Consider the following 13,452-nt stretch of genomic DNA (forward strand, 5'->3'; position numbering starts at 1 on the left):
ACGGGGAGACACGCCAACATACAAAGGCAGCGGCGGGCACACGACCCACACATCTCCCCTGACTGCCCCTGACTGGCCCTGACTCCAGGGACACTCCCACGCTTCAGACACAAGTCCCACTCGCAGGTACCAGAGGAACGCGTGGCTACCCCGTGGGCGGAAATGAACTCCATATAAAGTCACACATTAAGATTCTGGCTGATGCAATCCCATGCCGGACACATTTATGTACATTTTCATGCAAATGATTACCTGTTCACGTTGTTTACGCCTGTACAAGGTGTCCACACAAGTCATACACCTGTACAGATACCTGTGTTCCGGATCAACCATTGAAGGCCGGATGGGGCTGGTTTGCTGGGGTTTTACTGGAGGAAAGGGTGTGTGTGTGTGTGTGTGTGTGTGTGTGTGTGTGCTCTTGGGGGGGGGGGTTCCCTCCGTTTCCCTTGGGGATTGTTTGGGACTATATCCCTTCCCTCCAGGATTTTCTGAGCCTTCCAGTTTAATGCCTGCCTCGCCTTCTCTAGGGCCCTACTCCGGGTGGGGGGTTTAGATAGAACAGCAGCCAAAGGCACAGACAAGCCCCTGAAACTCAAAAGCAGAAGCTCAGCCACTAAGACCCAACAATATGCACATGTATGTGGAAACTCACATCCCTTTTTTTTCCACACACAAACTGAATCCAGAGAAGAATATGTAAATATATTTTTCTTCATGATTTGGAAGGTGATGTAGTGAATAAAGCGTTGGATTTCCAAGCATCAATTCCTGAGTTTGATCCACAGTAGCATATGTGTCAGAGTAGTGTCTGGTTCTCTTTCTCCTCCCATCTGATAAATAAATAAAATATTTTTTTCTTTTAAAAATATCCATACTCAGATACAGTAGCACATTATGACACCCCATCTCCACTCCACCACACATACCGTCACCTCCATATTTGCTGTCATTTGCAAATGTAAACAAGCCACACAGCTGTCCTCACACTTGTACACACAAACTTCTATAGAATTCCAGATCCCTGTTAAATCTCACATCATCAGTCACCCACAGAGATGCACACTTGTCCCTACAGATGGCAAAATAACCACTTGTAGGCAGAAACAACACACATACACAGGATTCTCAATAGCCATGGGCTCAGCAGAGCACACACATAGGCGGACAAAGCTATCAATACACCAACATGCTACAACGATCCATACTACTCCTTTTAAGAAACCTAGGCACACAGAAATAGTGCTAGCCCCCTGCAATGATATCTCCCACCTCCCTTCATTTCCACTGTGGATTGCTCTTAGACATATAGATTCAGAGTGAAAATTATCTCTTCACCTTAATCTTTTATACCAAGAACATAGATTTCATTGCAAAAGTTGGTTGGCTGTGCACACACAGGCTCATGTGCACATGTGTATGTGTACCCCTCATAGTCACAAGGTCACAAGAGGGGGCACTTCCCTGTCAAATATCTTTTGCACCTAATACTCGTAGTTACCACTTCTGGGTAATTTAATTTGTGACAAATTTAGTGTTTTACAATCATGATTTCACTTTCCTTTCATAGTAACACTACAAGGTAAATGCTTCTGTTATTTATTTTATTATTTATTTTTAAAAGATTCATTTATTTATTAATGAGAAAGAGAGAAAAACAAAGCACCACTCTGGCACATGTGATGCTGGGAATTGAACTCAGGACCGCATGCCTGAAAGTCCAATACTTTATTCATTGCACTACCCCACAGATTAAATTACCCAGGAGTGGGTCGTGTGCCCAGGCCAATTGGTAGCATTTCCACTTATTTATTTACTTACTTCTCAACATTTATTTGTTTATTCATTTGACAGGAAAGAGAGAGATTGAAAGAGGAAAGGGAGAGGGGAAGAGAAAGAGATTATTGCTTCACAATTCATGAAGCTTCCCCCTTGCAAGTGGGGACTGGGAGTTTAAATCTGGGTCCTTGCACATGATAATGTGTGTGCCCAACTTGGCCTAGTCTTCTATGGTACTATTTCATATTGTACCTATTTTCCTGATGAAGACACTTAGGTGCAGAGAGATCATGTGGTAAGTCCAACAAGGTGTTACATTGCTAACACTTGTCAGAGCCATGGTTCATCTGACATCAAATTTCATTCAATTTCTTATTTATTTAATTGCTTATTCTTATGCAGCACTAATGAATCAATGTGAGGTTCTTGTGCATATGTAATACCGATGTCATTGGCCTAATTTTTAATTCTTAAAAAAAATTATATGAGTGGTAGGGAGATATAGCTCACCAGGTAGAACATGTGTCTTGCCTTATCAGCAGCTTGGGTTCAAGCCCCTGCACCACATGGGAAGTGCTAGGGCACTGAAGGTAGCTCCAGTGCTGTGATATCTCTGCCATTCTTCTTGTCTCTTCCTTTATCTGAATGAAAAATCAGCCTGAGAACAGTGAAATCACAACATGTAAGAGGCCCTGGTTCTAAGAAAACAAACAAGAAAGAGCAGTAGCTCCAGAGAGTAGACAAGCATCATAATGCTGTTCCATCATTCGTGGAGCTCCCCATTACATTCATGGTGTTCCCATGTGGTACCAGGGTTTGAACCCAGGGCCTCATGCACAGAAAAGCATGTGATATACCCGGTGAGCTACCTCCCTGCCTCCAAGGTTCATTCTCTTGATTTCTAGGCTGCATTCATGACTGTGTCCACACAGTGTATGCATGCATGTGTGTATGCTCATGAATACACACACACACACACACACACACAATTTTCTGTGTTATCTGTCAAAAGATAACTCTTAGATCTGAGTCCTGCCCTTACCACTATGGACTAAGATTGTTTTTTCATCAGTAAAATGGGAATAATAGTAGCAAACATTTATTTATGGCTGGGAGAAGCAGGAGTTCATGAAACATTATGCAATACTGTACTTAAGTCAAATGTGTATGTACAGAAAGATTAAGCTGGGGTGGGGAAACTTTTTTCTACCAAGGATCATTTGGATGTTTAAAACATTCATGGACCATACAAAATTACCAGCTTAAAAATTAGCACTTAGCATTGCTATGATAAAAATTTAGACTGTCTTGGCAGAGTCACACCAAATGGTTTCTTGGGTCATATGTGATCTGAGGGACAGAGGTTCCTCACCCCTGGAGTAAAGGATAAAAGATGACCCACGGGGGCAGGACTAGCTTTGTAAAACTCCTCAGGCAAGAAGGGGCTTGAAACTTGAGTTGAAACTAAAGGCAGGTGAAATTTGGATGAACTAGGGGGGAAAAGAAAATTTTCCCAGTAAAGTGAGGATTGAAAAGATTCAGAAATTGGACAAACTATTGTACTCCTACAAAAATGTGAAGTGTGCAGTCCCTGAGTGATGCTAATAATAACACAACTATTATCCTCTGAACATTTAGTTGCGAAGCTCTGCCCTACATGCCTTATCCTCTCTTTAACCTTGGCTGCAACCCTGCAAAGAGGATAGATGATTATATTTATGTTATAGTTAGAGAAAGAAAAATTTTAAAAAATATTTATTTATTCCCTTTTGTTGCCCTTGTAGAGAAGGAAATTTAAGGAGCTTCCTCTCAAGCTTTAGCACTCAGACTACAGTACTCAAACTATTACTGACTATACAATTCTTTTCCTGAGTTATTGACTTATTAGCTGCTCACACAATTAAAGCTAGAGAAGAGACACTTAATATATAGTAGTGGGGCAAAAAGACACTGGAGTCAGACTGCCTGGTTGCCAATCCTGACATTGTTCTTTCTTACCTGGGAAAGTCTGGGTATTATTAACTCTTTTTTTTTTTTTTGCCTCCAGAGTTATCATTGGGGCTCAGTGCCTGCACTGCTCCTGCAGGCCATTTCCCCCATTTTTGTTGCCCTTGTTGTTATAGCTGTTGTTGTTGGATAGGACAGAGAGAAATGGAGAGAGAAGGGGAAGACAGAGAGGGAGAGAGAAAGATAGACACCTGCAGACCTGCTTCACCGCTTATGAAGCAACCCCCCAGCAGGATCCTTGAGCCGGTCCTTGAGCTTCGTGTCATGTGTGCTTAACCCACTGCACTACCACCTGCCCCACTCCCACAATAACTCTTTTATTGAGTCTCAGCTTCTTCATCTGAAATGTGCAGATGATTAGAATTCACACCCAATGTTTATGAAAACTAACTAAATGATCCCAGGGAAAGGGCTCTGAACCTTGCCTGGTACAGAGGAAACAATCAATGAATATTATCCACCATCAAAGCATGGACTTATTGAGTTATTTCAGTTATTTCACTAGGTGCCATAACAAGTTTCTTTTTCAAATACTTATTTCTTTACGTGAGAGATAGGAAGAGACCAGAGCATCACTCAGCTCTGCCATATGGTGGTGCTAAGGACTGAACCTTCAATTTTTGGGACTACAGGCAAGCAAGTTCTATGCATTACCACTCCCCTAGTCCTCACTCCCACATTGAAACCTTTGTGAAGGAAGACAAGGCATGCAGCAACCCAATTTGAATGAAAGATCCTCCTGGATAATTTGCCCAAGGAAGGCTGCAGAATCATGATCAAAACCCAGGGATTACCTGACATCAAAGAGGACAGAAGCAAAATTTTTGCTTAGAAAAAAAAAGTTTTCTTTCAACAATTCCTGTCTCTAGTAGGTAAGAGAGTCCAGATAGGTGTGATATTGGTAAAAATCAGACAAGTAAATGTGGCACATTCCATCAAGAGACTTGATTTCTATTGGAGACTTTGGGCAATTTGCTTAGCTTCTCTGAGCCTCATTTTCCCAATTTGCAAAACAGGAGTAATAATACTTACCGCCAGGTAATCAATTAATCATATATTAAAAACGAATGTATTATAAGTGTTGCCTCCATATTTGGGGTCATGTAAATATCTTACTTGTGTGATGCCATATGTATTCCACATGTACAATGCCACAGCACCCTACAAGTACAATGCCACAGCACCCTACATTTCCAGTGTTAGCAGTATCCTATATTTATAATGCAATCAGCACCCCACATGTACAATGCCAGTTAGCTCTCAATATGTATGCTCACTAATATGACCGGGTTATCTCAACTACGGAGGTGAATTTTGCCATCTTCCTCTACCTGAGTCTGGGTTCAACAAACGTTAGAAAAGAGACTTCATTAGTAACTGGATAATTCTGCGAGAGTTCCCCCAGCAGCAGTTCCACTCCACTGGGGCACACTTCTAGGAAGGTAATGTGAGCTGAGGGAAGCTGGAGACCCAGTTTCACATTTATTTACTCTGACAGCTAAATTGGTGAGCAAGGGAGGAAATCAGATGAAAGCTATTTAAGAGTAAATACTGAGTACAAGATTTAAACATTTAGGTTGTGACAAATGGAAAGGAGGCAATGGGTAGAAACACAGAAAGCTCCCCGACAAAACACACACACACACACACACACACACACACACACACACACACCAGCTCAGGACACTATCCTTGCCTTGTCACTTTCCTGGGCATTTCCTGTTTGAGTAGAAGTAACATAGAATGGGGTAAAAACTTTACAACCTTAGGCAAGAAATTTTCCTATCCTGGTCTTACTGTCTTCGTGGGAAAAAAAAAAGTCTGTATGTTCTTTGACTGGGGAAGTGATGGAGAGAGCAGGAAGACCAAAGGTCAAATTCCAGTTCAGTAAGTTCCAGGTTTTGTGAACTTGGGAAAGTCACTCACCTGAATCTTGGTTTTCTAAACTATAACATCAGTCTTGGAGAGATAAGTCAGAAAACAGTGTGAAAGTGTGTGTGTGTGTGTGTGTGTGTGTGTGTGTGTGTGTGTGTGTGTGTGTGTGTGAAGCTTATTTAACCAGGGTACCATTCAACTATGGCTATCGATGGTGCCAGGGATCAAACCTGGTATCTCTTACATACAAGTCCCATGTGCACTATCTTCCCCAGTCTTGAAAGTGCTTTTTAAGACCTCAAGACATATTTCAAGTATGAGCAACTATTGTCATCAGAAGTCCTCATTCCAGTTTAAATAGCCAGAGCATAAATTCAACAAACATTTATGAAGCACTTATCTCAAGCCAGACCCCAGGACGGGCATATAAAACAGTGTAAGCCACCTTGGTCCCTGTCATGAGAAGTCCCATCTACTGGGTACAAGGAGAGTCAGCATTTGTAGTTCAGTGTAACCGGTGCTGTGTAGCACAGGTGCTAAAGGATCAAGGGGAAAAGGCACTTGGGTGGGTTTATGGGAAAAATAGTGCCAAAGATGTCAGAGAGGGGTTGATCTTTCATTGGACCCCTAACTGACAAGTGAGTGTAAGGTAGGCCTAATCTGAGAGAGATGGGTCAGGATGGAGAATAGGTCTCCAACTAGTGCTTTGTTGAAATAATATCAGATTAAGCTGGAAAGGAGGATAGCAGCCACATCATGGATGGCTGAGAACTGAACTGAGTTTAGATTCCTCTTGAAAGCTGAGTCTGAGTCAGCAGGGCTATGGGGTTAGCATTCTGTTTCTGTAGATGCAACATGACACAATGGCCAAGACTAGAGTCAAGATTCAGGTAGCCTGAATTGATACCTGACTCTATTACAAGCTGGCTGTGGGACCTAAGACAAGTAAGAATGGTGATTCTTAAGTTTCTTCAACCACCTGGCCCCCTACAGAAGACTTTCACGCCTGAGATTCTAATGGCCCAGCTTTAATCCCCAGTATCACCACAAACCAGAGCTGAGCATTGCTTTGGTCTCTCTCTCTCGAAATAAATAAATAAAACATATTAAAAAAGAAAGAAGGTACCAGTGGCAGTGAAGGCAAATGCTAGAAGAAGAAGAAGTGGCAGTGAAACAGATCACTTGGAAAGTCTGCTATTTTGCCATGTGTACAACCCAGGTTTGAGCCTGGCTCCCACCACACTGAAGAAACATCAGTGCTATGGTCTGTTTCACTCTCTCAGCCACTACACACACACACACACACACACACACACACACACACACACACACACACACACACACACACACTTGTGGGAGCACAGGGAGTTGCAGCTGAGAGGACTTCAAGGGGCTAGAAGTCCACTCCTTAGGAAATTTTGTCCCAACAACACTATTTGAAGTAAATATCTCCAATTAGCCTTTTTTTTTTTTCAGTAGAGGGTATATGGTTATGATATATAAAGCAAATAGGTAAGATTGGGGCAAACCAGTCTAATAGGTTAGACTGGGGTAAACTTTTTTTTTTTTTATATAGCAGGTTAAGTCTCGATTTCATAATATAAACCATGAAGAGCCATCAAAATCTTCTAAAATATAATGCTAGTATGGTCCAATTGGGGGTTTGGAAAGATGACCTAAGTAGTGAGTTGAGGATAGATTTGAAAGTGAGGAGTCCTTTACTGAGTCTTGGAGATAATGCACTATCAAAAGGAGGTGGTGAGGCTGCCACACAGACAAGACAGGAAGATGCAATATTGTATAATTTACTGAGTCACATTACAATGTTATGTATGAGCATATAAAGCATAATACAATGTAATAGTGATGTTCTTTTAACTAGTAAAGATGTAGAAATATACACATGTAATATATGATTTTATGTAATAACGTGTATACTTTTAATGTGTGAAGTTGAATATTTAGGAGACTGAATACTGGAAGTGGAAAATGCCAAACTTTCAGGTTTCTTAATTTTTAAGTTTTCCTTTCTTCATTATGTTGTTCCCAAAGACATGAAACCTAAGAGTGACAGGGCAGGGACTAGTGGGAACATGAACTCAGTTTTGGTTTATCATTATAGATGAATAGGCAGGTGGAGGTGCCCTGGAGTGAACTCAGAAGAAAGGTTGGGACTAGAGAAAGGAACTTCATCAGTGCAGAGGTGAAGTTGAAGCTAGGGGAGTTTTTACAGCATCCAGGACTAATTCAATATATAGAAGAAAGTAAACTTCCTCACATTCTGATTTTGGGGGCCAAAGGGGTAACCAGCTTGTCCCTGAGACTCTTACTTTTCAGTGAGAATTACATTTTAAATGTATGCATACATATGCCGATATAGTGATGTGTTAAAACAGTACAAGTACTAAAGTGGTATTTAACCGTTACATATTATTTAAGACATTAAGGGCAAAGAAGAAAGGCAAATTAACTCCCTTGGGGAGAGTAAGGGTGGACAGGAAGAGGTCTCTTGAGTGAGGCTGTGCAAATGAAACTTTCCAGGTAGGAGAAAAGAACATCTCATACAAAGACACCAGGATCTGAGAGACTGCCTCATGTTTGGAATGTGCAGGTAGTTTAATCTAGTTCGGGAGAGAATGTGTATTGGGGAGCAGGTTGTAGAAAGTCCCATACACTTGGCTTATCCTATGGGCATAAGTATTTGGAACAGCCTTAGCTCCACTTATGATTAGCTCTCTCACTTCACGGGGCTTTTCTTTCTCCAACAATTTTCCTTTCTTTCTTTCTTTTAAAGATTTTTAAAATATTTATTTCCTTTTTGTTGTCCTTGTTTTTATTGTTGTTGTAGTTATTGTTGCTGTTGATGTCGTTGTTGGATAGGAAAGAGAGGAATGGAGAGAGGAGGGGAAGACACAGAGGGGGAGAGAAAGACACCTGCAGACCTGCTTCACCGCCTGTGAAGCAACTCCCCTGCAGGTGGGGAGCCGGGGGCTCGAACTGGGATCCTCACACCGGTACTTGAGCTTTGTGCCACGTGTGCTTAACCCGCTGCACTACTGCCTGACTCCCCTTTCTTTTTTTTTTAAAATATTATTTATTTATTTATCAATGAGAGGGACAGGAAGAGAGAGGGAAAGAACTAGATGTCACTCTGGTACATGTGTTGCCAGGGATCAAACTTAGGACCTCATGCTTGAGAGTCCAAGGCTTTATTCACTGTGCCACCTCCCGGACCACATCTTCAACAATTCTCTTAAACTCTGTGTCTGGCTGTGTCTCAAGAGCTTTTAGTATTTAGCTCAGGTGTTGCTTCTTTTGGGAAGTCATCTATTCACTCACCTCTATTTCCAGCTTGGCCAGGTGCCCATTTTCTGTGTTCCTGGATCTCCAATGTCTTCTTCCCTTTGTCATGGCACACATTAGTACCCAGGCACCTTCCCTCCACTCTTGGCCCATGACAGATGCCCTATGCTTACGGAAACAGTGACTTTTCTTTTTGATGAGGTCACCCATCAGAGCACTTCTCAAAGGAAGGGCTAGTAGGACTGTTTACAGAACAGGACAACTTACTATTTTTTTTTTTCATTTTTTTGCCTCCAGGGTTATTGCTGGGGCTCAGTGCCAGCACTACAAATCCACCACTCCTGGTGGTCATTTTTTCCCTTTCTTTCTTTTTCCTTTCTAACTTTTTCTTCCTTCCTTTTCCTTCTAATTTTTATTAGATAGGATAGAGAAATTGAGAGAGGAGGGGAGATAACGAGAGGGAGAAAGATAGACACTGCTTCACTGTTTGTGAGGTGTCGCCCAGGTGGGAAGTGGGGGCTCAAAACCAGGTCCTTGCGCTTAGTGCGCTTAACTGGGTATGCCACTACCTAGTCCTGTTTTTTATTTTAAGTTTAACTTAAAAGACACACACACAATGAATCCACTGCTCCTGGAGGCAATTTTTTCCCTTTTTGTTGCCCTTGTTGTTTATCATTAGTATTGTTGTTAGGTAGGACAGAAAGAAATGGAGGAGGGGAAAACAGAGAGGGGGAGAGAAAGACAACTGCAGACCTGCTTCACCGCTTGTGAAGCGACTCCTCTGCAGCGGGGGAGACAGGGGCTTGAACCGGGATCCTTATGCCAATCCTTGTGCTTTGTACCATGTGGGCTTAACCCACTGTGCTACCACCTGGCCTCCCAAGACATATTTTAATGAGAGAAACAGAATGTCACTCTGGCATATAAGATGCTGGGGACTGAACCTGGGCACAATACATACCAGGCTTATGCTCTACCCTGAGTTACCTGACTGCGAAGCTAAAATTTAAATTTCACTTCAAGTTCAGCAAAGTCACAGAGCATATTCTGTATAATTAGTAACCCTATTCAAGTAATTCGGAGTACAAAGAAGATACCTTGGGATACATTCTAACAGATTTTTTCTCCTTTCTTTTAAAACCTAGAATGAAAGGTTCTCTGAAGAGATCACTACAGAAATCCTTCTTGAGAATGCTGTCAACCCAGAGGAATTCACAATCAAGAGATTCCTGACCATATCATTCACATACATGGACTTTACAGTTACATGTGCCAATACATTCTTACTATAAGGTAAGTGGAATAGGCTTTCTGTTATTTGAACTAAGTCTTGAGTGACCTGTTCATACAGCTGGGAATTGAAGTCTCACTTAGGCAAGCCTGACGTTAAAGTTCTTTAGGTCTTAATTTCCCCACAAGCATGAGGTAGCCTCTATTTGTATCCTTTGCTTTTAAATTTTTTTTTAATTGCCTCCAGGGTTATTGCTGAGATTTCATGCTGGCACTATGAATCCACCATTCCCAGCAACCTTTCCCCTCTGCCCCCCAACCCCCTGCCTCCGTTTTATTCAATAGGACAGAGAGAAGCTGAGAGGGGAAGGAAAGACAGAGGGAGAGACACTGGAGACCTGCTTCACCACTTGTGAATTGTTCCTGCTGCATGTGGGGAGAGGTGGCTTGAACCTGGGTCCTTGTGCATAGTACTGTGTGCGTTTAACTGGGTGCATCACTGCCTGACACCCCCCCCCCCCGTATCATTTTCTTCAGTAAAATGATGCTACTAGGCTTGGTTAGCCCATTCCCTATCCCAAAGATGTAGAGGGGGTCAGATGAGTATAATGAATTGACAATACTAAGTGCACATCATTGCATCACCTTCGTTACTGTTATTTTCTGCAGTTAGTACCAGAATGTTTGATGCCACAAAGGGTTAGATAGTTCCATTAATGGAATATAGTTTAGAGCAGATCATGACACATTTTTACTGTGAAAAATTAGGTCGTGAATGTTTTAGTTTTTTTGGATCAGTCTTTGTTGAACTACTCAACTCTGTTACTGCAGTAGGATAGCAGCCAGACAATATATGCAAATGAACAGGCATGGCTGTGTTCCAGTCAGTTTATTATGGACATTGAAACTTGAAATTCATTTGTCACAAACAGTTTATTTTTCATCAGCCATGTTAAAAAAATGCAAGAAAACATTCTTAGCTTGTGGCCTATACAAAATGAGGGCACAGTTCATTTTGCTAAAGTGATGAATCCCAAACAAGGTGTTTGTGTATCTGGGTTCTGTTCACTGCTCTCTATGTGATCCTCACTGACTCATTTAATCTCTGGGCTTTCTTTTCCTCTCTCTTCCCCCTTTCTCTCTCTTTTTCTCCCTGAGCAATTGGGACAATATAGCAGTCTTTCAAGTCTGTTTTTTTTTAAAATTATTTATTCCCTTTTGTTGCTCTTGTTTATTGTTGTTGTTATTGATGTCATTGTTGGATAGGACAGAGAGAAACAGAGGGGAGGGGAAGAAATAGAGGGGGAGAGAAAGATAGACACCTGTAGACCTGCTTCATCACCTGAGAAGTGACCCCTCTGCAGGTGGGGAGCCAGGGGTCGAACCAGGATCCTAACACCAGTCCTTGTGCTTTGTGCCACCTGTGCTTAACCGGCTGTGCTACCACCTGACTCCCTTCAAGTCTCTTTTAAGTACTATGATTCTTATTTTCATTAACAATATTTATTGAGCATTTATTATACTCCATGTAGTTTTAGCAATGAATATGTTTCTGTTTACATGTAATTTACACTTCAATGAGAAAAACATATACACTATTAAATGCTATTTAGAAAATGAAGAAATAGAAAAGGATTGGAGAGTGACAGGCATATGATTTTACAAAGGGCACAGTGGATAAAGCAGACTTGCAAACATGGTAGTGAGTTGATCCCCTGTATCCCATATGCCAGAGGGATGCTCTGGTTCTCTATCATAAACAGACTAATATGTCTTTTTTTAAAAAAAGAATAAAAAATCAGGATAGCTAGATTCTGGAACTGTCAAGGTAGGTGAATGACTTGTAAGAATGCCCTTGTAGGGGGTCAGGCGGTAGCGCAGTGGGTTAAGTGCACATGGCGCCAAGCACAAGGACCAGCATAAGGATCTCAGTTTGAGCCTCCGGATCCCTACCTGCAGGAGGGTTGCTTCACAAGTGGTGAAGCAGGTCTGCAAGTGTCTTTCTTTTTCTCCTCCTCTTCTCTCCATTTCTCTCTGTCCTAGCCAACAACAACATCAATAACCACCACCAGCACAATAATAAAAACAAGGGCAACCAAAGGAAAAAAAAAAACTTCCAGGAGCAGTGGATTCATGGACCCAAGCTCCAGCAATAACCTAGAGGCAAAAACAAACAAACAAAAAACCCCCTTGTATTCAAAGGGTAGCAAAACCAGTGTGACTAAAGCATAGTCAACTAAGGGGATTAATATTTAAGAGAGGCAATCCAGGTTAGGTCATTCTGGGCTCTGTAGGTTTTTGGATTTTATTCCATATGTGATAGAAAGCCATTAAGGAGGAATGGAGGGAATGACATGTTCACATTTTAAAAGGAAAACTGAAAAAAAAACTGAAAAGCTGAGAAATGTTACACATGTACAAACTACTGTATTTTATTATAGACTGTAAACCATTAATCCCCCCAAATAAGAAAAAAAAATGGGGACCATGTGGTGGTGCACTTGGTTGAGCGAGCGCATGTTACATTGTGCAAGGACCCAGGTTTGAGCCCCCGGTTTCCACCTGCAGAAGGAAAGCTTTGCGAGTGATGAAGCAGGGCTGCGGATGTCTCTCTCCCTCTCTATCATCCCCTTCCCTCTTAATTTGACTGTCTATCCAATAAATAAATAAAGATAATTAAGAAAATTAAAAAAGAAAAATTTGGGGCCAGGCAGAGGCACACCTGGTTAAGCACACACATTACAGTAAGCAGGGACTTGGGTTCAAGCCCTTTGTCTTCACCCGCAGGGGGAAAGCTTCCCAAGTGGTGAAGTAGGGCTGCAGGTGCTGTCTCTGTCCCTCTCTATCTCCTCTTCCATTCTCAATTTCTCTGTCTCTAATAAATAATTAAAAAAGAAAAAAATTAAAACAGAGAAAAACTGAGTCTGACTCTCAAGAGGTGTTACTAGACAACTGTAAGGAGACAATTGGGAATATACTGCAATAGTCCAGGCAAGAGACGGTTTAATAAAAATGGTAGTGGGAAAAGTGACTGGACTTCAGATGTATTTTGTAGGGTCAGTTGACAAGATCTGTTGAAATACTGAACAGGAGCAGAAAAGCAAGAGGGTAAATATGATGTGATCCAACATTTTAGCAAATAATATACTAGATATAGTTAGTGTTTAGTTTGTAACTCAAGTATCTACCTTATAGGCGTGGGGGTAGATGGCATAATGGTTATTCAAAGAGACTATCAAGCCTGAGGCTCCAAAGTCCCAG

Source organism: Erinaceus europaeus, chromosome 10 (genome assembly GCF_950295315.1).
Source record: "Erinaceus europaeus chromosome 10, mEriEur2.1, whole genome shotgun sequence".
NCBI lineage: Eukaryota > Metazoa > Chordata > Mammalia > Eulipotyphla > Erinaceidae > Erinaceus > Erinaceus europaeus.